A 13,251-nucleotide genomic window follows, 5' to 3' on the forward strand; every position below is an offset into this window, starting at 1 on the left:
CCGCTACCTTTACCAAATCGTGTTCACACACTTAGCTCACACACAGTAGGACATGTTCACACGCCTCTGATTCATCCCCGATGAATCAGACCTGACTCAACTCTAAGCAGTAGCAGGCATGACAAACAAACATGAATGAGTAGGCACAACAGGGCTCAAACAACTCCTACTCATGCTAGTGGGTTTCATCTATTTACTGTGGAATGACAGGTCATGCAAAGGATAAAGGGGTTCAGCTACCGCAGCAAGTAACAGATGAATCGATGTTGTCCTAATGCAGTAAAAGAGAGCAGGAGCGAGAGAGTGGGATTGTATCGGAATGAACAAGGGGGTTTTGCTTGCCTGGCACTTCTGAAGATAGCATTGAGTCTTCATCAGTGTCAACGATCACATCATCGGTATCACGTCTATCGAGAGGGGACAATTACCGGCAACATAGAAGGGAACACAATCAATGCAATGCACAATATGATGCATGATCATGACATGGAAAAATGAATGTGTTTTGAGCTAATGCAACTAGCAACAGATTAAATGAAGTTGGTTTGAATACAAGATTCAAATTTAAACTCCATATGTGATTATTCAAATGTCATTCACTTCATTTGTCCTAAACAGTAGTGATAAGTTGTTCTAACATGTATGAAAATGGTACAGATGGATTCCTTGAATTTTTCTGATAATTTTTCATATATAAATTATTTAATTTGGAGTTACGGTTGAATTTCTATGATTTTTAGAAGTTTATACAATTTTCTGGAATTTCCTGATTATTTTTTAAATCCAGAAAATACTTATTGCGTCAGCCCCACGTCACAGTGACATCAGCAGGTCAACGGGGCAGGTTCAGGTCAAACCTGACCAGTGGGGTCCACTGGTCAGTGACTGGGGCTGATTAGTGTCGCTGACATGTGGGCCCAGTCAACAGCCACGTCAGCTTAGTCAAAGCTGACGCGTGGGGCCACTAGGATTAGTTAAAAACTAAACAGAAACTAATCTAGGATTAATTAGCAGGTGGGGCCCTGCTGTCAGTGTCACAGGGTTAGTTAGCAGGGTCATTAGCCCCTAACGACGACGCCACGTCAGCACGCCGGAGACCAGCCGACGGCGACCACAGAACACGGCGGGGCACGCCGGACTTGCGCTAGAGGCGTCAGTTTGGCGCGCTGAGGGCACCAGGGGATGGCCCTTGCTCCCGCGCATCCAGAGGACCGAGTGGGAGGTCGTGGGGTCGCCGGAACTCATGCCGGCGACGAGCTTTGGCGGCGATGGTGTTCGGTGGTGCTCGGGCGCGTCGCTACGGTGCGTCAGTGAGCGAATGGAGAGGCTGGGCAGCACCTGCTAGACATGGGGAGCACTAAGAGCAGCTCAGTGAGGCCAGGGGAGCACGGAGGCTATGCGTGCAGCAGCAATGGCGGACGGTGGCTTCGGTGCTCGTGGGGAGCGGCGCTACGGCACGGAGGGGAGCATGCTGAGTTAGGGGAGAGGGTCAGTGACTCACGGCGATGACGAGGGGACGCTCGGCGAGGTCGGGGACGGTCCGGAGCCGGCGAATTTGACGAGGATGGCCGGCGGTCCCGAGGTTGAAGAAGGCATCGAGGGCGGTGTTGTGGCACGTCCGGGGCCTCGTGGCTCGTTGAGGAGGTAGAGGGAGGACTGGCGGAGCTTCCTGGGGCGTCGGTGAGCCGTGGGGTGGCCGGTAGCCACGGTGGCTCTCGTCGGTGGCGGCGGCTCCGTTCGGTCGCGGGAGGGGAAACAGAGGAGCGAGGGGGAGGGAGGTCCAGAGAGCGAGGGAGAAGTGAGAGGGGGTCGGGGCTGCATGGCGTCGCGGGAGGGACCAGGGAAGGAGGAGGCAGCCAGGCAGGGAGGAGGTGGCCTCCTCGGCCGCGCGCGTGCGAGCACGCAGCTGCTCCCACTGGCAAGAGGAAGACGACAGGGGGGGGGAGTAGCGGTGGCGGGCTGGGCCGGCTGGGCCGGTTCTGGTGGGCTGCACGGGTGAGGCCAGGTAAGTCCTTCTCTCTCTCTCTCTCTCTCTCTTTTGTTTTAATTCTGTTTTTCTATTTTGCAGGTTTGTTTTGAATTTGGTTTTGAAACCAATTCAATTTATTTTGCTTCTGACAATATTTTTAGGAGCTAAAAGAATTAAAACAATGCTCCACAAAAATATTTCAGAATTATTGGACCTATATTTATTTAACAGTAGATATAAGTCCAATTCAAATAGCTATTGATTTAATTCAAATACCCAAAATAAATGTTTCTGAGATACCGAAAATATTGGTTTGGATTTTACCTCTTGCCAATATTTCCAGAGGATAACAAGAACATTTTCTTGGACTTATTTGAAGCAATTTTTATCTTGATCATTTTTTTTAAAGGATTCTGAGGCTTTGAAAATTCCTCAATTCAAATTTCATTTGAATTTAAACATGATGCAGCAAGAGGTCTAGCCTAGTGCATTACCAGAAGCTAGGGATGTGACACTCTGCAAACACTGAAATCATTGGTAACAGATAGTTTTGTGATAAGGTGATTTGTAACGGGTAACAAGAAATGAAAGTAAATAAGGTGCAGCAAGGTGGCCCAATCCTTTTTGCAGCAAAGGCCAAGCATGGACAAGTTCTTATATAGAGAAAAGCGCTCCCGAGGATAGATGGGAATTATCGTCAAGCTAGTTTTCATCACGCTCATATGATTCACGTTCGTTACTTTGATAATTTGATATGTGGGTGGACCGGTGCTTGGTTACTGCCCTTTCTTGGACAAGCATCCCACTTATGATTAACCCCTATTGCAAGCATCTACAACTACAAAAGAAGTATTAAGGTAAACCTAACCATAGCATGAAACATGTGGATCCAAATCAGCCCCTTACGAAGCAACGCATAAACTAGGGTTTAAACTTCTGTCACTCTAGCAACCCATCATCTACTTATTACTTTCCAATGCCTTCCTCTAGACCCAAATAATGGTGAAGTCATGTAGTCGTCGTTCACATAACACCACTAGAGGAGAGACAACATACATCTCATCAAAATATCAAACAAATACCAAATTCACATGACTACTTATAGCAAGACTTCTCCCATGTCCTCAGGAACAAACGTAACTACTCACAAAGCATATTCATGTTCATAATCAGAGGAGTATTAATATGCATTAAGGATCTGAACAAATGATCTTCCACCTAATAAACCAACTAGCATCAACTACAAGGAGTAATCAACACTACTAGCAACCCACGGGTACCAATCTGAGGTTTTGGGAAAAAGATTGGATATAAGAGATGAACTAGGGTTTGAGAGGAGATGGTGCTGGTGAAGATGTTGATGGAGATTGACCCCCTCCAGATGAGAGGATCGTTGGTGATGACGATGGGTGATGATTTCCCCCTCCGGAGGGATGTTTCCCCAACAGAACAGCTCCGTCGGAGCCCTAGATTGGTTCCTCCAAGGTTCTGCCTCGTGGCGCGGGAGTTTCGTCCCGAAAGCTTGCTTATGATTTTTTCCAGGGTAAAAGACTTCATATAGTAGAAGATGGGCACCGGAGGGCTGCCAGGTGGCCCACGAGGTAGGGGGGCGCGCCCAGGGGGTAGGGCACGCCCCCACCCTCGTGGACGGTGGGTGGCCCCCCTCTGGTATTTCTTCTGCTCAGTATTTTTTATTAAATCCAAAAGTGACTATTGTGGAGTTTCAGGACTTTTGGAGTTGTGTACAATAAGGTCTCCAATATTTGCTCCTTTTCCAGCCCAGAATCCTAGCTGTCGGCATTCTCCCTCTTCATGTAAACCTTGTAAAATAAGAGAGAATAGGCATAAGTACTGTGACATAACGTGTAATAATAGCCCATAATGCAATAAATATCGATATAAAAGCATGATGCAAAATGGACGTATCAACTCCCCCAAACTTAGACCTCGCTTGTCCTCAAGCGGAAGCCAATATCGAAAAATATGTCCACATGTTTAGAAATAGAGGTGTCGATAAAATAAAATACGGACATGAGGGCATCATGATCATTCTTATAACAGCAACATATATATATATTCATATGATTTCTTATGCTCAAGTAACAATCTATCCACAATGTCAAGTATGAATCAGAAACTTCATTGAGAACCAACAAACTATGATCTCATTCATTGAAGCAATTGCAATTTATCATAACATCAGAAAGAGTCAATATAAGAGCTTTTCAGCAAGTCCACATACTCAACTATCATTTAGTCTTTCACAATTGCTAACACTCACGCAATACTTATGGGTATGGAGTTTTAATCGGCCACAGAGAAAGATAGGGGCTTATAGTGTTACCTCCCAACCTTTTACCTCAAGGGTAATGTCAACAATAATAGTTCATGCTAACTTACATCCAATTGGATATATATATATATATATATATATATATATATATATATATATATATCAGGATCTTTCCAACATGAGGTGCTTGCCAAAGGATAAAATGTATAAAGAAAAGGTGAAGATCACCATGACTCTTGTATAAGACATAAAGTAAAAGATAGGCCCTTCGCAGAGGGAAGCAGAGGTTGTCATGTGCTTTTATGGTTGGATGCACGAAATCTTAATGCAAAAGAACGTCACTTTATATTGCCACTTGTGATATGGACCTTTATTATGCAGTCCGTCGCTTTTATTGCTTCCATATCACAAGATCATATAAAGCTTATTTTCTCCACACTAATAAGTCATACATATTTAGACAGCAATCTTTATTGCATGTAGCACGACAACCTACTTGAAGGATCTTACTCAATCCATAGGTAGATATGGTGGACTCTCATGGCAAAACTGGGTTTAAGGATATTTGTAAGCACAAGTAGTATCTCTACTTGGTGCAAGGAATTTGGCTAGCATGAGGGGGAAAGGCAAGCCCAACATGTTGGATGATCCATGACAATATACTTTAATTTAGATATGAGAAAACATAACCCATTAGGTTGTCCGTCCAACATCAACCCTTTAGCATGTCATACTTTAATGAGTGCTCACGATCATAAAAGATGTCCGAGATAGTATATTTATATGTGAGAACCTCTCTTTCTTTATTACTTCCTGTTGATTGCAACGATGACCAAAACTATGTTTGCCAACTCTCAATAACTTTTAATCATCATACTCTTTATATGTTAAGTCATTACTCTCCATAAGATTAATATGATCTCCTTTATTTCTTTTTACTCTTTATTTATTCCCTCGAGATCATAGCAAGATAGCAAGGCCCTTGACTCAACACTACTCTTTATTATATATAGCTCACGGACTCGATTACATAGAGGGATCATAAGGCAAAACTCAAAGCTAAGTCATACCAAAACTTTATTCTAATCGATCAAGATATTACTAAAAGGATCGAACTAAATAAAACGGTAAAGATAGGAGTGTGATGATGATACGATACCGGGGCACCTCCCCTAAGCTTGGTAGTTTCCAAGGGGAGTGGCCATACCCATGTGTTTATGTCTCCTTTGGAGGTGATGATGATGGGGTTGTTGATGATGTAGGCTTCTTCCTCAATTTGCGCTTGAGGATGGAATTTTGCTCCCTTAGATCATCGATCTCCTGCTCAAGGCTTAATATCCTTCTGCATAGTTCCTGTTTGTTTTCCTGCAAGAGACGAAAAGGAATAAACTCGATCTTTGGTTTCTTTGCTCTATCAGGGAGGCTTAACTTCTTAAACTCCACATGCATGTCCCCGGGTTGAGGTAATGGGACTTCATCTTCATCTGAGGTCGTCTCCTCCTTTCCTTTAGGCTCGTAGTCTTCTTCTTCTTCAGTGGTCCAGCCATAATGCTCCAAGTCCCCGTAGACCTTAGGGTCTGCAAGGTAATCAGCCACATAGCTTCCTCCCTCTGAATCCTGGGACGACATATTGCTCTAATCTGCGGCAGAAATAGCTCAAGACAAAAACAGAGGATTTTTGCGTGATACAGTGGTCAAAACCTTTGGGAGATTATATAATGAATTTTTGCCGACCAAAAGAAGTATCTTGCAAGAAAACAAAGTCTGGAGAGCACGTGAGGTGCCCACGAGGCAGGGGGCGTGCCAAGGGGAGTAGGGTGTGCCCTCCACCCTCGTGGACGCCTCGTGTCCTTCCCGGACTACTTCTTATTTTCCTATTTTCTTAAATATTCCAAAAGGGAGAAAATTTGCTATTAGAACTATTTTGGAGTCGGTTTACTTACCGTACCACATACCTATTCCTTTTTGGTGTCTGAAACATTCTGGAAAGTGTCCCTTATGTATTCCTCCGAGGTTACGGTTTCAATAACATTAGTTTCAACATTTATAGGATTACCTGAGATATAATGTTTGATTCTTTGACCGTTCACCACCTTCGGATTTGTGCCTTCGAAGTTGTTGATTTGTATGGCACTGGAGCGATAGACCTCCTCAATAACGTAAGGGCCTTCCCATTTAGAGATAAGTTTTCCTGCAAAAAATCTTAAACGAGAGTTGAATAGCAACACATAATCACCTATATTAAACTCACGCTTTTGCATCCTTTTGTCATGCCATCTTTTAACTTTTTCTTTAAACAATTTGGCATTCTCATAGGCTTCGGTTCTCCATTCATCAAGTGAGCTAATGTCAAATAACCTCTTCTCAGCGGCAAGTTTGAAATCATTGAGCTCTTTAATGGCCCAATATGCCTTATGTTCTAGTTCGAGAGGTAAGTGACATGCTTTTCCATAAACCATTTTATATGGAGACATACCCATAGGATTTTTATATGCATTTCTATAAGCCCACAATGCATCATCAAGTTTCTTGGACCAATTATTTCTAGATCTATTAATAGTCTTTTGCAAAATTAATTTAAGCTCTCTGTTACTCAATTCTACTTGACCACTAGACTATGGATGATAAAGAGATGCAATTCTATGATTAACATCATACTTAGCAAGCATTTTACGAAAAGCACCACGAATAAAATGTGAACCACCATCAGTCAAAAGGTATCTAGGGACTCCAAACCTCAGAAAAATAACTTCTTTAAGCATCTTAATAGAGGTGTTATGATCAGCACTACTAGTTGGAATAGCTTCTACCCACTTAGTAACGTAATTAACAACAACTAAAATATGTGTATATCCATTAGAGGAAGGAAACGATCCCATATAATCAAAGCCCCAAACATCAAATGGTTCAATAGCAAGAGAATAATTCATAGGCATTTCTTGACGTCTACTAATATTACCAATTCTTTGACATTCATCACAAGACAAGACAAACTTACGGGCATCCTTGAAGAGAGTAGGCCAATAAAAACCAGATTGCAGTACCTTATGTGCAGTTCTGTCTCCAGCGTGGTGTCCTCCATAAGCCTCGGAGTGACACTTGCGTAGGATTTGTTCCTGTTCATGCTCAGGTACACAACATCTAATAACACCATCTACTCCTTCTTTATAAAGGTGTGGGTCATCCCAGAAGTAATGTCTTAAATCATAGAAATTTTTTTTCTTTTGCTGGTATGTGAAACTAGGTGGTATAAATTTAGCAACAATGTAATTAGCATAATCAGTATACCATGGAGCAGTACGAGAATCATTTATGACAGCTAATTGCTCATCAGGAAAGCTATCATCAATAGGTAGTGGGTCATCAAGAACATTCTCTAACCTAGACAAGTTGTCTGCAATGGGGTTCTCAGCTCCCTTTCTATCAATAATATGCAAATCAAATTCTTGTAGCAAGAGAACCCATCTAATAAGTCTAGGCTTAGCATCTTTCTTTTCCATAAGATATTTTATAGCAGCATGATCAGTGTGAATAGTTACTTTAGAATCAACAATATAAGGTCTAAACTTATCACAAGCAAATAGAACTGCTAAAAATTCTTTTTCAGTGGTAGCATAATTTCTCTGGGCGCTGTCTAGAGTTTTACTAGCATATTGAATAACATTTAGTTTCTTATCAACTCTTTGTCCTAGAACAACACCTACATCATAATCACTAGCATCACACATAATTTCAAATGGTAAATTCCAATCAGGTGGCTGAAGAATAGGTGCAGAAATCAAAGCTTTCTTAAGTATTTCAAATGCTTCTACACAATCATCATCGAAGACAAAAGGAATATCTTTTTGTAAGAGATTGGTAAGAGGCCTGGAAATTTTAGAGAAGTCCTTAATGAACCTCCTATAAAAACCGGCATGACCAAGGAAACTTCTTATACCTTTAATGTCCTTGGGACATGGCATCTTCTCAATAGCATCAACCTTAGCTTTATCAACTTCAATACCTCTTTCAGAGATTTTATGCCCCAAGACAATGCCTTCATTAACCATAAAGTGGCACTTCTCCCAATTCAAGACGAGACTAGTATCTTCACATCTTTGCAAAACTCGATCAAGGTTGCTCAAGCAATCATCAAAAGAAGACCCATAAACGGAGAAATCATCCATGAAAACCTCACAAATCTTTTCACAAAAGTCAGAGAATATAGCCATCATGCATCTTTGAAAGGTAGCAGGTGCATTACATAAACCAAAAGGCATACGTCTATAAGCAAAAGTACCGAAAGGGCAAGTAAAAGTGGTCTTTTCTTGATCCTCTGCTGACACATGTATTTGAGAGAAACCAGAGTAACCATCTAGAAAGCAAAAATGTGTATGTTTAGATAATCTTTCTAGCATTTGCCCAATAAAAGGCAAAGGGTAATGATCTTTTTTAGGAGCTTTATTTAATTTACGGAAATCAATTACCATCCTATAACCTATAACAATTCTTTGTGGGATCAATTCATCTTTATCATTAGGAACAACAGTAATGCCTCCCTTCTTAGGGACACAATGGATAGGGCTTACCCACTGACTATCAGCAACGGGATAAATTATACCTGCCTCCAGGAAATTTAGTATTTCCTTTCTTACCACTTCTTTCATCTTAGGATTTAATCGTCATTGGTGATCAATAACTGGTTTGGCGTCTTTCTCCAAATTTATTTTGTGTTGGCATTAAGTGGGACTAATGCCCTTAAGATCATCAAGAGTATATCCAATAGCAGCATGGTGCTTCTTCAGAGTTTCCAATGATCTTTCCTCTTCCTGCTCAGAAACGTTAGCACTAATAATAACATGATATATCTTCTTTTCATCAAGATAAGCATATTTAAGAGAATCGGGTAATGTTTTAAGCTCAAACACGGGATTACCCTTGGGTGGTGGAGGATCCCCTAGAATTTCAACAGGCAAGTTGTGTTTCAAGATAGGTCCCTGTTTAAAGAATACTTTATCTATCTCCCTTCTTTCATTCATAAACATATCATTTTCATGGTTTAGCAAATATTGTTCTAAAGGATCATTAGGAGGAACAACAATAGAAGCAAGACCAATAATTTCATCCTTACTAGGCAATTCTTTATCATGGGGTTGTCTATGAAATTTAGCAAAATTAAACTCATGAGACATAGCTCCCAAACCAATGGTAACGACATCCTTTTCGCAATCTATCCTACCATTAACAGTATCCAAGAAGGGTCTACCAAATATAATGGGACAAAAGTCATCTTGTGGGGAACCAAGAACAAGAAAATCAGCAAGATATTTGACTTTCCCACACAAGACTTCAACATCTCTAACAATCCCAATTGGTAAAATAGTATCTCTATTGGCAAGCTTGATTGTAACAACTATTTCTTGTATCTCAGCAGGTGCAATATCATGCATAATTTCTTTGTATGAGGAATGAGGTATTGCACTGGCACTAGCACCCATATCACATAAGCCATGATAATAATGATCTCCTATTTTAACAGAAATAACAGGCATGCCTACAACAGGTCTATGTTTCTTAGCATCAGGTCTACCAATTCTAGCAGCTGCATCACAGAAATAAATAGCATGCCCATCAATATTATCAACCAAGAGATCTTTAACCATAGCAATGCTAGGTTCAACTTTAATTTGCTCAAGTGGTGTATATGTTCTAGTATTACTCTTATGAATCACATTTGAAGCTTTAGCATGATCCTTTATCCTAACAGGGAAAGGTGGTTTCTCAATATAAGTAGCAGGAACAATAGGATCATTATAAGTGATAGTCTTTTCTTCGACTGTAATAGGTGCAACTACTTTTAATTCAGTGGGAGGATTATATTTAAACCACTTCTCTTTAGGGAGGTCAACATTAGTATCAAATGATTCATAGAAAGAAGCTACAATCTCAGAGTCAAGTCCATATTTAGTGCTAAATTCACGAAAGGCATCGGTATCCATAAAAGATTTAACACAATCAAACTTAGGTGTCATACCTGACTCCTTACCTTCGTCGGGATCCCAATCTTCAGAGTTGCGTTTAATTCTTTCCAATAAATCCCATCTGAATTCAATAGTCTTCATCATAAAAGAACCAACACAAGAAGTATCGAGCATGGAGCGATTGTTGAGAGAAAGCCGAGCATAAATTTTTTGAATAATCATTTCTCTTGAGAGCTCATGATTGGGGCATCAATATAACATTGACTTAAGCCTCCCCCAAGCTTGAGCAATGCTCTCTCCTTCACGAGGCCAAAAATTATATATATAATTACGATCACGATGAACAAGATGCATAGGATAAAACTTCTGATGAAATTCCAATTTCAATCGTTTGTAGTTCCATGATCTCATATCATCACATAGCCTATACCATGTCAATGCATCTCCCTTCAAAGATAAAGGTAAGACCTTCTTCTTGATAACATCATCGGGCATACCTGCAAACTTAAATAATCCACAAACTTCATCCACATAGATTAGGTGGAAATCGGGATGCAATGTTCCATCTCTTGTAAAGGGATTAGATAGCAGTTTCTCTACCATACACGAAGGAATTTCAAAGTAAACATTTTCAGTAGGTTCATTAGGTTGAGGAGCAACTCTTTGCTCTTCTGGTCGGGGTGAAGATACCCCGAACAATCCCCTCAAAGGATTATGTTCCATAGTAACAAGTGACAGTAAATTTCAACACACTATATAAATTTTTTACTTACCAAAGGCACTTCACTCCCCGGCAAAGGCGCCAGAAAAGAGTCTTGATGACCCACAAGTGTAGGGGATCTATCGTAGTCCTTTCGATAATTAAGAGTGTCGAACCCAACGAGGAGCAGAAGGAAATGACAAGCGGTTTTCAGTAAGGTATTCTCTGCAAGCACCGAAATTATCGGTAATAGATAGTTTTGTGATAAGGTGTTTTGTAACGGGTAACAAGCAATGAAAGTAAATAAGCTGCAGCAAGGTGGCCCAATCCTTTTTGTAGCAAATTACAAGCCTGGACAAGTTCTTATATAGAGAAAAGCGCTCCCGAGGATACATGGGAATTATCGTCAAGCTAGTTTTCATCACGCTCATATGATTCGCGTTCGTTACTTTGATAATTTGATATGTGGGTGGACCGGTGCTTGGGTACTGCCCTTTCTTGGACAAGCATCCCACTTATGATTAACCCCTATTACAAGCATCTGCAACTACAAAAGAAGTATTAAGGTAAACCTAACCATAGCATTGAACATGTGGATCCAAATCAGCCCCTTACGAAGCACCGCATAAACTAGGGTTTAAGCTTCTATCAATCTAGCAACCCATCATCTACTTATTACTTCCCAATGCCTTCCTCTAGGCCCAAATAATGGTGAAGTGTCATGTAGTCGATGTTCACATAACACCACTAGAGGAGAAACACCATACATCTCATCAAACTATCGAACGAATACCAAATTCACATGACTACTTATAGCAAGACTTCTCCCATGTCCTCAGGAACAAACATAACTACTCACAAAGCATATTCATGTTCATAATCAGAGGAGTATTAATATGCATTAAGGATCTGAACAAATGATCTTCCACCGAATAAACCAACTAGCATCAACTGCAAGGAGTAATCAACACTACTAGCAACCCACGGGTACCAATCTGAGGTTTTGGGGAAAAGATTGGATACAAGAGATGAACTAGGGTTTGTGAGGAGATGGTGCTGGTGAAGATGTTGATGGAGATTGACCCCCTCCAGATGAGAGGATCATTGGTGATGATGATGGTGATGATTTCCCCTTCCCGGAGGGATGTTTCCCCGGAAGAATAGCTCCACCGGAGCCCTAGATTGGTTACGCCAAGGTTCCGCCTCGTGGCGGCGGAGTTTCGTCCTGAAATCTTGCTTATGATTTTTTCCAGGGTAAAAGACTTCATATAGCAGAAGATGGGCACCAGAGGACTGCCAGGTGGCCCACGAGGCAGGGGGCAGGCCCAGGGGGTAGGGCGCGCCCCCCACCCTTGTGGACGGTGGGTGGCCCTCCTCTGGTATTTCTTCCGCTCAGTATTTTTTATTAAATCCAAAGACTTTTGGAGTTGTGTAGAATAGGTCTGATGACCCACAAGTATAGGGGATCTATCGTAGTCCTTTCGATAAGTAAGAGTGTCGAACCCAACGAGGAGCAGAAGGAAATGACAAGTGGTTTTCAGTAAGGTATTCTCTGCAAGCACTGAAATTGTAGGTAACGGATAGTTTTGTGATAGGATAATTTGTAATGGGTAACAAGCAATGAAAGTAAATAAGGTGCATCAAGGTGGCCCAATCCTTTTTGTAGCAAAGGACAAGCCTGGACAAATTCTTATAATGAGAAAAGCGCTCCCGAGGACACATGGGAATTATCGTCAAGCTAGTTTTCATCACGCTCATATGATTCGCGTTCGGTACTTTGATAATTTGGTATGTGGGTGGACCGGTGCTTGGGTACTGGCCTTCCTTGGACAAGCATCCCACTTATGATTAACCCTTATTGCAAGCATCCGCAACTACAAAATAAGTATTAAGGTAGACCTAACCATAGCATGAAACATATGGATCCAAATCAGCCCCTTACGAAGCAACTTATAATCTGGGGTTTAAGCTTCTGTCACTCTAGCAACCCATCATCTACTTATTACTTCCCAATGCCTTCCTATGGGCCCAAATAATGGTGAAGTTTCATGTAGTCGATGTTCACATAACACGACTAGAGGAGAGGCAACATACATCTCATCAAAATATCGAACAAATACCAAATTCACATGACTACTATAGCTAGACTTCACCCATGTCCTCAGGAACAAACGTAACTACTCACAAAGCATATTCATGTTCATGACCAGAGGAGTATTAATATGCATTAAGGATCTGAACATATGACCTTCCACCAAGTAAACCAATTAGCATCAACTACAAGGAGTAATCAACACTACTAGCAACCCACAGGTACCAATTTGTGGTT

This window comes from Triticum dicoccoides, chromosome 4B (assembly GCF_002162155.2).
Source record: "Triticum dicoccoides isolate Atlit2015 ecotype Zavitan chromosome 4B, WEW_v2.0, whole genome shotgun sequence".
NCBI classification, from domain to species: Eukaryota; Viridiplantae; Streptophyta; class Magnoliopsida; order Poales; family Poaceae; genus Triticum; species Triticum dicoccoides.